This window comes from Macrobrachium rosenbergii, chromosome 13 (genome assembly GCF_040412425.1).
Source record: "Macrobrachium rosenbergii isolate ZJJX-2024 chromosome 13, ASM4041242v1, whole genome shotgun sequence".
Classification (NCBI taxonomy): Eukaryota; Metazoa; Arthropoda; class Malacostraca; order Decapoda; family Palaemonidae; genus Macrobrachium; species Macrobrachium rosenbergii.
The window spans coordinates 52,255,707-52,270,303 of NC_089753.1; the positions used below are offsets into that span (position 1 = coordinate 52,255,707).

At 36.5% G+C, this 14,597-nt stretch overlaps 1 pseudogene; it reads right to left on the minus strand.

Moving 5' to 3' along the window:
• The window catches only part of LOC136844811 (tachykinin-like peptides receptor 86C), a 49,384-nt pseudogene that overhangs the window by 22,092 nt on the left and 12,695 nt on the right, over positions 1-14,597 (minus strand).

Genomic DNA, 14,597 nt, shown 5'->3' on the forward strand with positions numbered 1-14,597 from the left:
TGAATGTGAAAACGTTTTGGGGATAGATACTAATGAATGTGAAAACGCATGTATGTATTTTTATAAGGAAGAATTTTAATTTCCACTAAATATCAGAACCCAGACTGTTAACATCAAACTTTCTGTACTTTAATAGATGTATATCTTGCTGTTGACAAATGCACGATTGTGTATCGAATCTTCCTTAACTGTATGATTGAATATCACCGGGATGGAAAGTTATTTTCTCTGTCACTTTAAGCAGTCATTTTCACCATCGGTCTTGATCGAATCGACCATTATCGTGCGATACCCCCTCGACTTGATGTGGTAAGGGGGCCTCTTGAATCCCTGGAATTTGTTCCCGGGTTTGAGTCCAAGAGTTCTAATCATAATATATTAGATTGGCTTAATTTTTGCGGAATTTTCCACTTCTGGTAGAATTTATTGGAACTAATAAATAGGAAAAGATATCATAGCTGGGATTGCGGTTAATCCAAACCTGAATAGTGGGAACTGTGGTAGGATCAGATTGATAGTTCAAGGGTGGAACTATTCCTTGGGGCTGGGGCACGGATTCCAGGGGTGGTCTGGTTCTGGGGATAGGATTCTGTCCGACTTGCCCATATGATTAGGTTGGGGATGAACGAGTTCTTGTAATATTCTCAGTCCCAGCGAGGGGGTTGGCTTACTCTTGGGCCGCTCTGATTCTGTTGTGCCATACCCTGTGTGGTAGGGTAGGGGACGGACATTTGGGAGTCGGTTCTCACTTGTGTCATTGGTGGAAGAATAAACTCCATGAAAGGTTGGTGATATCTTTTTAAAGTTTTTGGGTTTAATTTTTCTTCTTTTTTTTTTTAAATATATGCTCGGTCTTTAAGAATAGTAAGAATAAAGATACAAGTACCCTGAGCCTTCTGATGATACTGTTTTGACTGAAAGGGAAATTGACTAGAAATGTTTGCGAAATGGGACCAGGAATATTTGAACTTTAATGTGGAAGATCGTAGCTGCAATATTTTAACGTGTACAGAGACATTGTAAAGTGTTGTGGCCGAGAGCCTAAGATATCATCTGAAGGTCAGGGAAAATTGACAGTAGAATCGACCTCAGCCAAAGAAAGTGAAAAATTAAAAGCATTATCGCATCTCGGAAAGTTTAATTGGACATGCTGTTTGGAAACATTCCAAGGGATTGATATATGTACCCCAACTGATGACGTACTCAGAGGAGAAACTTGTAGAAGAATTGAAAGTGTAGAAGAATTGAAAGATCAAGGTGTGATCAAAATTGAAAGGATGAAGAAGATCAATGAAACCTTAGTTCCACTGCCAGATTTAATAATTACATTTGGTTCAACCTGCTTACCAAATGTAATAAAAGCAGCATGGTTACATTTTAAGGTTAAACAATATATCCCAAGACCAAGGAGGTGCTTTTTTTGTCAAGAATATGGTCATATGGTGGGGTCTTGTAGGCAGAAACTACAAGGCAAGCGTGCCACGTGTCTCAAGTGTAGTGAACAAGAACATGGTGTATGTCACAAAGAAGTAGTATACATTGCGGAGAGAATCGCCCATCATCTTCCCAAAATTGTGATGTGTACATGGAAAAGAAAATACAGACCCTAAGGGTAATGGAACGCATCACATTTACAGAGGCTAAAAAGTTTTAGACTAATATGTTAGACTGGGAATATCCTTTTCAAGTATTGCTGCGAACCGTAGAAGAAATGTTAATGCTACCAGAGGTCTCCTTTGGTGATACACAAGGGGAAGATAATTGGCGACATGTGCTTCTGCCTCTTTGGAGACTGCGCCAGTAATTTCTGGCACACCTGCTTCTTCAGAGGCTGTGCCAGTAATTTCTGGCGCTCCTTCCTCTCCAGGGCAGTAGTTGTCTATAGCGCTCATGCCTCTTCAGTGGCCGTGCCAGATATGCCTGGCACTCCCGCTTCTCTGGAGGGTGTACCAGTTATGCCTAGTGTATTGGCCTTTCATGAGGCTGCAGCTGGCGCTCTATCCTCTTTGGAGGCTTCATTATCTATGTCCGGTGTAAGTGTCCACCTGGAGTCTACACCAACCGTGACTGGTGCCCCAGATGCTTCAGAGGATGCACCAGTTGTGTCTGACTCTCTGACCTCTCCTCAGGTAGCACTAGCTTTGTCTGGTGCTCCTGAGACGGAAATTTCTGTTATGAAGATGCCTTCATAGGTGCCCAGCACCCATGATACTATGGAGGCTTTGCCATCTGTGGCAGGCAACTCTTCCATGGAGGCAGCACCATCATTGTCGACTTTAAAACAGAAGGCAGCCATCAGCAATCAGTCTCCTTCCAGGAAAAAAAGCAGGAACAAGGTAGTAAAGTGAAGTCACTGAAAAGGGGCTCAGCCTCAAAGTCTAAATAAAATTAATTCATTTTCTCCAGTGGAACTGTCAGGATGAAGAGCTAAATCGGAAGAACTAAGACTGCTCATATAAAAGTGTCTCCTATATGTATAGCTTTGCAGGAGACTGTGATTGGTAATAATACATGTCCCATCCCACGAGAGTATACATCTTTTCATTCCCCTTCACAACATTGATACAGGAAGCCATGGCGTGTAGTCTTATATATTCGTAATGACACCCCACAAAATCCTATTAGTATCCAGTCTACGCTGCAGTGATAGGTGTGCAGATCCATTTGCAGAGAAAATATACAGTATGCTCTCTCTATCTACCACCTAGTGAAGTCTTGCCCATTGATGAATTTAATCCCTCATTCAACAGCTACCACGTCCCTTCGTTATTCTGGGAGACATGAATAGTAGCAACTTTCATTGGGGTGACATCGTTACCAGGAAATTGCCTGTGTTCCATCATAGAAAGTGAAAATGTGGGAATGCTAAACACGGGAGTCTACATATTTTCACGTTCAAACAGGCACATTATCAGCAATTGATTAATCTGTATGCAATGACTACTGCCTTATTGATTTTAATTGGAGAGTGATAAATGATAGGCTTAAGAGCTTCAGATCCTCCATCTTCAAGACTACCTAAATGGAACATTGATGAAGCTGATTGGGCAGCTTTCCAGGAACACAACTCAATAAAATGACTCGGCTGATGACTTTCCCTGTCTAGATGATGCTCTTGACTTTTTCACAATTATGTTCTCGGCTGGTCTTCAATCTATAACTAGAACTTTGGGCATATTTATCCACCGACCAGTTCAAATGCCAGGAAACTCATAGAACTAAGCGGTCAGCCTTCATCAAATATCGCAGACGAAAATGTATTTCCGTGTTGAATATCGAAAAGTGAAAGATTATTTCCTCATGGAAATTAAAAAGGCACGAAAGGAATTTTGGACAGTTTTCATAGCTTCACTAAATTCAAAAACACCCTTGACTTTAGTCTGGAAGAGAGTTAGAAAAATATCAGGTAAATTTACTCTTTGTTAACCTCCAGATCCCCGGTTAGTGGAAAATGAGTTTACTAACCATTTTGCAAATGTTGCAAAAGAAAATGATGACAGACCATATTAGCTCAAAGAAGGCTAATGGAACAGGTAAAAATTGATTTGAATACATCAAGGAATGAACAATACAACGTACATTTTACTATGAGGGAATCTGAATCCGCCTTAAGTAAATGTAATGAATCAACTCCTGGGGTGGATGATATAACATATTCAATGATTAAACATACCCCCGAAAATACCGGACTTTTCATATTAAGCCTTATTCACAGAATTTTTCGGGAACATATCTTCCCTAAGCTATGGGAGATGTTACAATTACTGCCACTTTTAAAACCAGGGAAAGACCGATTCAAGACATAGAATGATCGCCCTATTGCACTGACATCATGACTGTGTAAGATCACGGAAAAAATGGTAAACACACGTTTAATGTGGTACTTGGAATATGGTAAATATCTGTTGCCTGCTTTGTGTGGTTTTCGAAGTATGCACTCCACAACTAATGTATTGGTTGGAATGGAATCGTCAGTATGTGAAGCTTTTGCTAACATGCAGCAGTATGTCACTGCTTTCTGTGATCTAAATAAGGCTTATGATACAACATGGAGATATGTCATTCTGAGGGGTTTTTATAAATGTGACCTGAGAGACAATTAGCTTCTTGTTATCAAGGCATTTTTAAAAAATAGGTTATTTCAGGTTCAAGTTGGAGCAACAATGTCAGATGTATTCAGCCAAGAAGAACGAGTGCCACAAGGAAGTGTTTTAAGTGTAACCCTGTTTGCCTTAGCAGTCAATGGGGTATCAAAAATAATACCCCCAGATGTAGCTTATACTCTTTTTGTTGATAACCTTTCAATGTCTTTTGCAGCAACAAGGATGGCAGTGGCTGAACGCCGCCTTCAACTCTGCATTGATACAGTAAAATGGGCTGAGATTAATGGTTTTAGGTTTCCTGCTAGTAAAACGGTAACCATGCACTTTTGCCGTATAAGAGAATTCCTTCCTGATCCAGATCTGTTCATATATGGGCAGAGAATCCTGTGTTGCTGAAACAAGGTGTGTCAGGTTGATTTTTTATAGCAAGCTGACTTGGATTCTTCATCTGAAGTATATCAAGAGAAAATGCTTGAAAGTAATGAATGTGCTGGAAGTTCTGTCCCACACTTCGTGGGGTACATACCGAACTCAGATAGTGAGACGATACAAATCTTTAGTCTCTTTAAAATTAACATATGGTGGTGAAATGTACACCTTAGCAAGGTCTAATAGCCTTAAAGTGCTTAATTTAATCCATCATGGAGGAATACAACTAGCTACAGGAGCATTTAAATCATCTCCCACTGATAGGATGCTTGTAGATGCTAGTGAGATGCCTCTGGATCTACATTACCAACGTCTGCAGGTTCGGAGCTGGTACAGATTTCAGAAGCTCCATAAGTCCTTAACCAGCATTTGTATTAGAAATGAAAGGCCTTGGCAATTTTATGAAAATCACCCCCAAGCAACCTCAACCATTTGCTTTTAGAGTGAAATGTATTATCAGGTAATTAAAAATGCCAAGGATGGAGATTTTAACAGCTAGGTATTCGGTTAGCCTTTCTGGAACCTTCCAGAGGTTAAATGGTGTAGATATTTCAATTTTACCAAGGCAGAAATGTCTAATGAGGCAATGCGGCCAATATTTTTAGATCATTGATAACTCCGTTGCAGTTTTCACGGATAGCTCAAAGTCAGATGCTGGCTTCGGCTTTGGAGTGACCTTCCCTGATATAGAAAGAAGTGGGAGGTTATCATTTGTTGCATCTATTTGTACAGCAGAACTGCATAAAATTTTAAAGGCCTTAAAGGTAAATTTTAACTCAGAATGGGAATAGTTTTATTATATATTGTGACTCGATAAGTGTTCTTCAGTCGTTGGAATCTTTTAACTCTTTAAACCCTCTGATTTTAGAGATATTGTAATGGCTGCTTTTAATGGAAAGAAGAGGTAAAGAAATAAACTTTTGCTGGGTGCTTTCCCACGTTAGGTTGGTTGGGAACGAGCAAACTGATCAACCTACTAAGTCAGCTGTCACCTCCTCAGAACCCACAAGATGTCTGTTACCATATCGGAGAGTTGATATTAACTCGGTGGTCTGGTTAAACTAACGTTTAAAAAAAAAAAAAAAAAAAAAAAAACCATATCGAGATGTATATCCTGTAGTAGATAAGAAAATTAAGAAGATTTTGCAGTCCCTTTAGGAAAATATTTTCATGAATCAAAAAAATGCACAGCATTACGTCATCAGTGTCTCCTTGGTCATATCCTTATAAGCCAAGGAGACAAAAACGTTGTTGTGCAGGCTTAGGATTGGACATACAAGACTCACTCATGGGTTCTTGGTGTCCGGCGAAAGTCCTCCAATCTGCAATGACTGTTTTGTGCCCTTGACTGTCAGACTTTTGCTGGTCGAATGTCCCAGTCTTTGGTATCTTGGGGAAGTGACAGAGATGAACATTTCATCTTTGCAACGATTCTCAGGGAGGACTGTAATTTAGAGCAACTATATATGTTTGTCAGAGAGGCGGGTCTCAACAAAATTTACAACGTACAGTATGTTTATATGTATGTATATTATATATGTTTAACGGATATGATTATATATACATTTAGATATTTCTTATATGAGGCTCCTTTTAAACTTATTTATATTTTTGATTTCCTGTTTAATATTATACGGCATCAATAACCTAGATCTTGTGGCCCCAGTTTTAATAGCCACAAATCAGCCAATCAATATCGTCCGATAAATTCACTCAATTTTCGTGTTAACAAGGCTGACTTTTCCAGCCAGTTGAATATTTTTGATATTCAACTTCTTCATCTGCTGCGATTCTCGTTTTCTTTCCTTTCTTTTTCAGAGGAAAGAAACGTAATCTTGTTCATCAGCGAACGATTCTTTTGATTTAATTGAAGAGGAATTTTGTTCATACCTTCATTTACTATCATTTACCTCAATACTTTTGCTAGTAATTTTAATTGTCCGTTTAAATGACGAACCTCCCAAGATCCTATTAGGTTCATAATAATCTAGTTGATGTGGTTATACTGAGCATATATTGGTAGACAATCTTAGCTGTATAGTGCTATATCATATATTACTAGCCATTATCTATCTATCTATAATAATATAATCCGAGTGGATCTTGTTTTCCTCCTCCGGGTGACAGTAGGGGAGACGTGCCGCAGCCACCCAGCCCCTGCAAAGCCTTTTGACCACCCCGGGTGGGGGCTGGGTTGGTAGGGGAATGGGAGGGTAGGGGAGATATCCACCCTCCTCCTGCAAATCTGTTTGTCTGGCCTGGGTGGGGCCGGGGTTGATAGGGGATCGAGCGGGCAGGGGGAACAGCAGCGCCGTTCCAGAGCGTGAGCCAACAAGCTCGTATATTTGATAAATTCTGTTCTTTATTCTTATTACATATATATCATATAATGACGTCAGGTTTTCTTCTTCATTTTTAAAAATTTGTGCTTTGCTTTTTATGTAAAGTATGATATCAATAAATAAAGATTATAACTCTCGTTTTATTAAGCAAAAATGAGCATGACAAAAGTCCATTGGCTTCATCATAGAATGATTAAAAAAAAAAAAAAAAAGTTTTGAAATGTCCCTTTCCACGCTCTCATTATTGTTGTCATTCCAGTAAACCTTTCAGAAACATTTTCACTCGATCGAATGTTTATTTCAGCAAATGTTAATGAGAAAACATGACACTTTTTGACCACGGGTTGAAGATGTGATCAATACTGAGTAATGAATATATATATATATATATATATATATATATATATATATATATATATATATATATATATATATATATATATATATATATATATATATATATATATATATATTCATATTATATTTATTATATATATATATTGATATATATATATATATATATATATATATATATATAATTATATATATTCATATATATATATATATAAATACACAGTTATGAATATATACTGTGTATATATATATATATATATATATATATATTCATATAGCTCAGTATTTATCATTTATATACATATATTGAATATATACAGTATATAATTATATATATAATATATATATAATTATATGTATTCAATATATGTATATATATATATATAAATACTGAGTTATATATATATATATATATATATATGTATGTATATATATATATATATATATATATATATATATATATATATTGTATATATATAATATATATACAGTATATATAAAGTGGGACAAAAAAAAGCAAAACTTTCATTTTCCTATCTACTTGATTTTGTCTTTCCACCTGAACCTCTCCGTCTTTTCAGTATTCAGTGTTAGGTAAATCATGAAAAGGAATTGAGCCTAAGGCATTTAATGATTTTTTAATCAATATTTTTTGAAGATTTTTTTTTATCCTGAAATGGGGTAAAAAAAATCATAGGTAAAATCAAATCTTGGTTGTTTTTGGCCAAAGAAACTTGTGGTACGAACTAAAATGCGTTTTTCCATTAAAAAAAATGGTAAGTTTAACGTGAATAAATGTTAAATCGTATCAAAAGATAACTGAAAAGTGTATTTTTTGGTAATTAATTTAGAAAACATATTTTCATTACAATTTCCATTAACAAAAAGAAAAACATTTCACTGGTATGAATTGTAAACCATGCATACTCATGCTAAAATTCCTTTATCAAATCTTTTTCCATCTTCTTTAGACAAGTACATGCCATTTCATATGGAAATCATTCCTTGGAATTGCTAGAGATATTCTTTTTTAGAAAATCAACTTCAGTTTTTGTTACTGGAACATCTTCATCGTTTGCAAAGGTTTTTATTATTTTTCCCAAAAATAGATCATGTGTGGTTCAGTGTAGTATACTGCACAGTACCTACCAACAGAATCTTCTGATATTACAGGAATGCCTGTTTCTGTTGGCGGTGGTACCTCTTGGTGTTCCCATTCCATGTCAATTCCATCTTTATCTAAACTGAAACTTACGTCATCAGCAGAATCACTTTCCAAGATTATTTCATCTGTTGTTGTACTGTCGGCAAGTGGTTCAGGGTCCTTTTTCTTTCTCTTGCTTGACTTCATATCATTTCTTGTTCCCTTCAGAACCTAATGACTTGTAAGCTCCTTACTGCATTCTCCCTGAGTTATAATTTGGTTGTGCATGTTGATTTTTCTTCTTGTTAGGATGTGTTCCGCTACGGCCTCTGGAATTCTAAATCTCTTCCAGTGAAGTTTCCTTTTCCTTTGCTACCAACAGAATATTAAACTTCACTCTCATTGGAGCCCTTGCCTGAATTTCGTTGACGAGATCCGTCCAACTCAAATTTTTTGGTTAAAGTGTTCCTCGCTGCTGAATGTCCTCCTTAATATCTTCAAGAGGTTCATCTTTATCAGTGGGGTCTTGAATTTCCAGCCAGTGACTGCGGCCTGGTGATCATTCTTGAGCTATGGTTGATGTATCAGTAAGACACTTGTCTACATCTGCTCCAGGTATTAGTGAGGGGTTTCTTCTTGGCTGGTGAAAGTAAATATCTGTGTAACATCCATGCTGATGATGGCATCAGTTGTGAGTCTTTGGTGCCTGCCTCCTTATCAGCCATAGCATCCAATACTACAGGATTATTTCCGTCATCCTTTTGTGCGCCCTCTGTCCAGCCATGTTTTGAAAGTTTTAAATTTCACGGGACAAAAGGGACCTTTATCATACTTTTCTGAATTCAAAGGGTATATTCCAGTAGCACGAAAATCTGCTTTTACATTGTCAGTCGAAAGCCCCAGCTTCCAGACACTGCACAGCATATTCACAAAGCGTCTTTTTTGTAATGGTGCTCATGCTCCTTTGCATGTACTTTACATGCTGTTGCAGTGCTGAATCATAGTAGGATTTTAAAGGGGCAAAGCAAGCAACGTCTAATGGCTGTAACAGATCTGTACAATGTGCAGAAAGCTTGATGATACTGATATTTTCACTTTTTGTCAAAATCAGGGGAGGGCGAGTCTCTTGTTTTTCCTACGAAAGCGTTGGACAGGACAAATACTTATCTCACTCAAATACAAAAGGATTTATTATAGTTTGAAGAGACTGAATATGGAAGAAAATGCGATCAGAGGTAAAAAATCGATTTTGGGGTAAAATCTGCTCACACTTAGAGGACGAAAAATCAAGCATGGGGCAAGAAGAAAATCAGTGAATTTGATTTCTTCTTACCCCAGACTTCAGCCATTCGGATGGTGCAAAAAAAAAAAAAAAAAAAAATCACCTCCCCCTCTAAGGAAGGGGGCCAGGGGGTATATAGCAATACACAGGGAGTACCAGGGGGTCTTTGTGATTCTTTCTTACCCGAAACTGAGCTTGCCTCTGCGAATGGACGAGAAAAAAAAATTCAAACTTCGTGCGAGCTACTTCAAAGTTTTGCTGGTTTTTTTTCTTACACTTATGGAAAAAATTATCCCGGAAGTATGTATATAAGAAATGCCTTGTAATATACACATTGATATTAATTGCAGAAAGGTATTCTAACATCAAACCACCTCAAAATGATGATTAATTAGGAAGAAAGGTATAAAACGGGGCGATTCTTTCTTGCCTCATCAACCCTTATATTTTTTCTTACCCCACTTTACTGTTTTTTTTTTTTAACACTAGTTTAACCAGACCACTGAGTTAATATTAACTGTCCTAGGGCTGGCCTAAGGATTAGACAAGCTATTTAAACCCTAATAATTTAATTAAACCTAGTGACATATGTTTATCTAAGAACTAATTAAGTTAATTATAATATATTATAAATTATTCTATGAATCTTATATTTTATCGTATAAATGATTAAATTTAAGGAATTTTAAAATATTAAAAAGTGAAAATTTGTCATTTTCTGACAGTATATCTTTAAAGGAATATCTTCTAAATAAAATGTCTCTTTGGATTCTATATTTTGGACATACCTTTAAAATATGCTTTACTGTTATTTGTATATTACATATTTCGCACATAGGTATAGGGGCATGGGGTTACTCATCAGGTAACCATGTGTCAGTTTAGTGTGACCAATTCTTAGCCGTGTCAACATTACTGAAAACCTGCGGCAATTCTGATAGGATGATGGCCACGGGTCTACAGTTTCTTTTATTTCTCTTAATTTATTGTTAAGATTGCTTTCCCTCCAGTTATTTTGCCATTTCTTCTTAATCACCGCTTTACTGTATCAAATAATCTTCTAATGGTAATAATTCTGCTGATATTGGGAGTGTTCTAGCCTCTTTTGCATAGGTGTCAGCTTTTTCATTGCCTTCTAATCCTATGTGAGATGGTATCCAACATAGAGTAACAGATATCTTTTGCATTTTCATTTCATGTAATGTATGTCTAATTTCATTTATAATTTGATTTTTTGGAGTATAAGAGTTTATTGCATTTATTGAACTTAGTGAATCGCTAAAGATGGTTACTTCATTACACTGGTTTTCATATATAGTTGTTAATGCTGTTTTTATTGCTAGTAATTCAGCAGTGAACACTGATGGTTTGTTATGTAAAGAGGCTTGGCTTTTTGTATTGTTTCCGTAAACAGCAGTCCAACTCCCATATCATCTTTGGAACCATCAGTATATAAATGATTATTATTGTGTACCTTTTGATATGTTCCAGAGCATACAGTTTCATAGAAAGTGGGCTATTCAATTTATTAATTGGTATTGTACATAGTTTGTTACATATCTGGGAGCACTTATCATCCATGGAGGCATTATTTTGTTAAAATTGTAAAATCTAATATTATAAAGATCATCGTTAATAAATAATCTATTAGCTCTAATAGGGGAAGGATGGGATGTGCAGAGGTTTACAAATTATAAATAGTCCAGCAAAAACCAAAGATTTATTTAATTTAAAAACAGATTGTTTCTGGAATACAAAAATTACCCCATTTTACTGTAATATATATATATATATATATATATATATATATATATATATATATATATATATATATATATATATATATATATATATATATATATATATATATATATATATATAATAAATACTGAGTTATGAAATATATATATATATATATATATATATATATATATATATATATATATATATATATATACATATATATTATATAATATATAATATATATATATATATATATATATATATATATATATATATATATATATATATATATATATATATATATATATATATATATTGTAACACTAGTGCATTACTAACCTTTTGAGCATGAATACAAAATTGAAGACGCAGTTAAACAACGTCATGAAGAGGTCGGCCACTGACAGATTCACCAGGAAGTAGTTGGTGGTCGTCCTCATGCGCTGGTTTCCTGCAAAGAATCAGTGGAAGATGATAACTATTGATGTTCCAGTTCTCTCCTTTCCTTAGTTTGACTCTTACGGTCATTAATGGGTATCATCACCGTCACTATCAGTTACTACCATAGTAAGCTCGCCAGTAGAATGCTTTCCAATCTCTTAATGGAAATGTGAAGGCAGGGCCTAAAGAATACCTCTAGACCTTAGGTGTGAATCCATCTCCTTTAATGAACGTTTCATTCTCAGATGCTGAGTTGATGGACGTTTATGGGAATTTTATGCTTCATGTTTAAACAGCAAGCTCTGTAGGGAGTAATTCTTCCTCCAGCAATAAACGAGAAAATACTGCAGACAATTTTGATCTGACGTAACGTTCCACATAAAACAATTAGGGTCGATCAGGAAATCGTCTTGTTTTGGATTATGTAAAGGATTAGCTAATACTATTCTGTTGTAAATAACACGATTTCCATAATTTAAAATGAAATCGTACATAATGTATTTTTGGGGGTGGTGGGTTGCATTCGCTTCATCAGTATTAGTGTCCACATTTCATAAACGCTCATGGAGTGCATTCACACTATAGTATACAGTGAAACATGTCGTAAACATACAAACCTTGTCGCATACATATAACAAAAATATTTTGAAAAGAAGTCAACTACCTTAAGCTGAGAATGAACCTCTGGCCATGCTGGATCAACAAGTCGCCAACTTTCATTCAGCCTGTTGTGATCATTTCTTCATTCAAAGTATCCATTTCCTTGTCTATCGTCTCTGTGAAATCAGTATTTTGAAGTGTTGGGGAATCGTTACCTTTCAGGTCGAAAAATACAGATGGATAATCATGGATCCGTGGGTGAGGGATCGTCGTGGATCCGTGGTTGAGGGATCATCTTGGATCCAATGTTGGAGGAGGTGGAGGAATAGTTCGATCATTGGTTGAGAGATCGTCTTGGATTTGTGGTTGAGGGATCTTTTTGACTCTGTGGTTGAGGGATCGTCTTGGATCTGTGGTTGAGAGATCTTGGATCCGTATTAGAGGGATTGTCCTGGATCCAAGGTTGAGGGATCTTTTCGGATCCCTGGCTGAGGGATCGTTTTGGATTTGTGGTTGAGGGATCGTCTTGGATTTGTGGTTGAGGGATCTTTTTAGCTCTGTGGTTGAGGATCGTCTTGGGTCTGTGGTTGAGAGATCTTTGATCCATGGTTGAGAGATATTGGATCCATGTTAGAGGGATTGTCCTGGATCCAAGGTTGAGGGATCTTCTTGGATCCTTGGTTGAGGGATTGTCTTGGATCTGTGGTTGAGGGATAGTCATGGATACATGGTTGAGGGATCACCTTGGATCTTTATTTAGGGATCGTCTTGGACCTAAGGTTGAAAGATCTTGGATCTGTGGTTGAGGGATCGTTTTGGATACATGGTTGAGGGATCACCTTGGATCTTTGGTTTAGGAATCATCTTGGATCTAAGGTAGAAGGATCTTCTTGGATCTGTGGTTGAAGGATCGTCTTGGATGCATTGTTGAGGGATCACCTTGAATCTTTGGTTTAGGGATCGTCTTAGATCTAAGGTTGAAGGATCTTCTTGCATCTGTGGTTGAGGGATTGTCTTGGATACGTTAGTGAGGGATCACCTTGGATCTTTGGTTTAGGGATCGTCTTGGATCTGTGTTTGAAGGATCTTCTTGGATCTGTGATTTAGGGGTCGTCAAGGATATATGGTTGAGGGATCGCCTTGGATCTTTGGTTTAGGGATCGTCTTGTATCTAAGGTTGATGGGTCTTCTTTGGTCCGTGGTTGAGAATACTAAAGGTGTATGGCGCTAAAAGATGTAATTACATATTTTGGCTGAGATTGTACTTTTTGAACCATTTTATTTGAGTGAACCATTGCTGTTTCTTTGGAAAAAAAAAAAAAATGGCTTCAGTTTCTATATCTTTCTCAGGTAGGTTTCAGATGTAAGAGAATGTGTGTTTTTATTCGGTGTCCAGCATTTACTGCAATCCTAAGAATCTGTCTTAGAAGAATATTTTTCACCCCCTTTCGCAAAAAAAAAAAAAAAAAAAAAAAAAAAGTGATTTCGGGAGAGTGTATAGCTCGTTTCGTGCGGCAGCAGGATACAATTCGTCCAATTCTTCTTACGTATTTTTGTGTTATCAGTAGGAGGATTTCTGTGATTGACTCCTCTGCAGATAAATCGTACCCAGTATATTGACAATAGTCATCGATTTCTATTCCGTTTCCTTTATGGAAGTTGAAATGTGATCGGAAACATTGCATGGCATGCATGGGGTGGGGTAAGGGGCGGCGGGCGTGGAGCGTATTTGGAATTTAATTCAACATTGTAAGTTTTGTTACATAACAGTAGCTGAAAGCTTCCTATGGAAGCTATTCAACTTACGATTTTTGTGCGAAAATGAGACCAAGGATACTTTCTTGCCACTGCGTAAGCGTTTTATCAACCGACATCTTTTGTAATAGCTGTTCATGTCTCCTGTGAAGGGATCCGTATCCCCATCTGTAAAGGGATCCGTATCCCCATCTGAATCTGAAAGACAGATCCAATTTAGTATTACAAATTACGAGGAGGATGCTTTTGATGTGGCAGTTTTGTTCAAAATTCATTGGATTTTATTGAGATTTTAACAGAGAGAATGACCTTCAGTCGTTAGGGATTAATAAAAGTTGATATGTAACTTTAAGGTACAGTAATGTCACTCTGATATTCTGTGTCTTTATTTTTGCAGAATCATC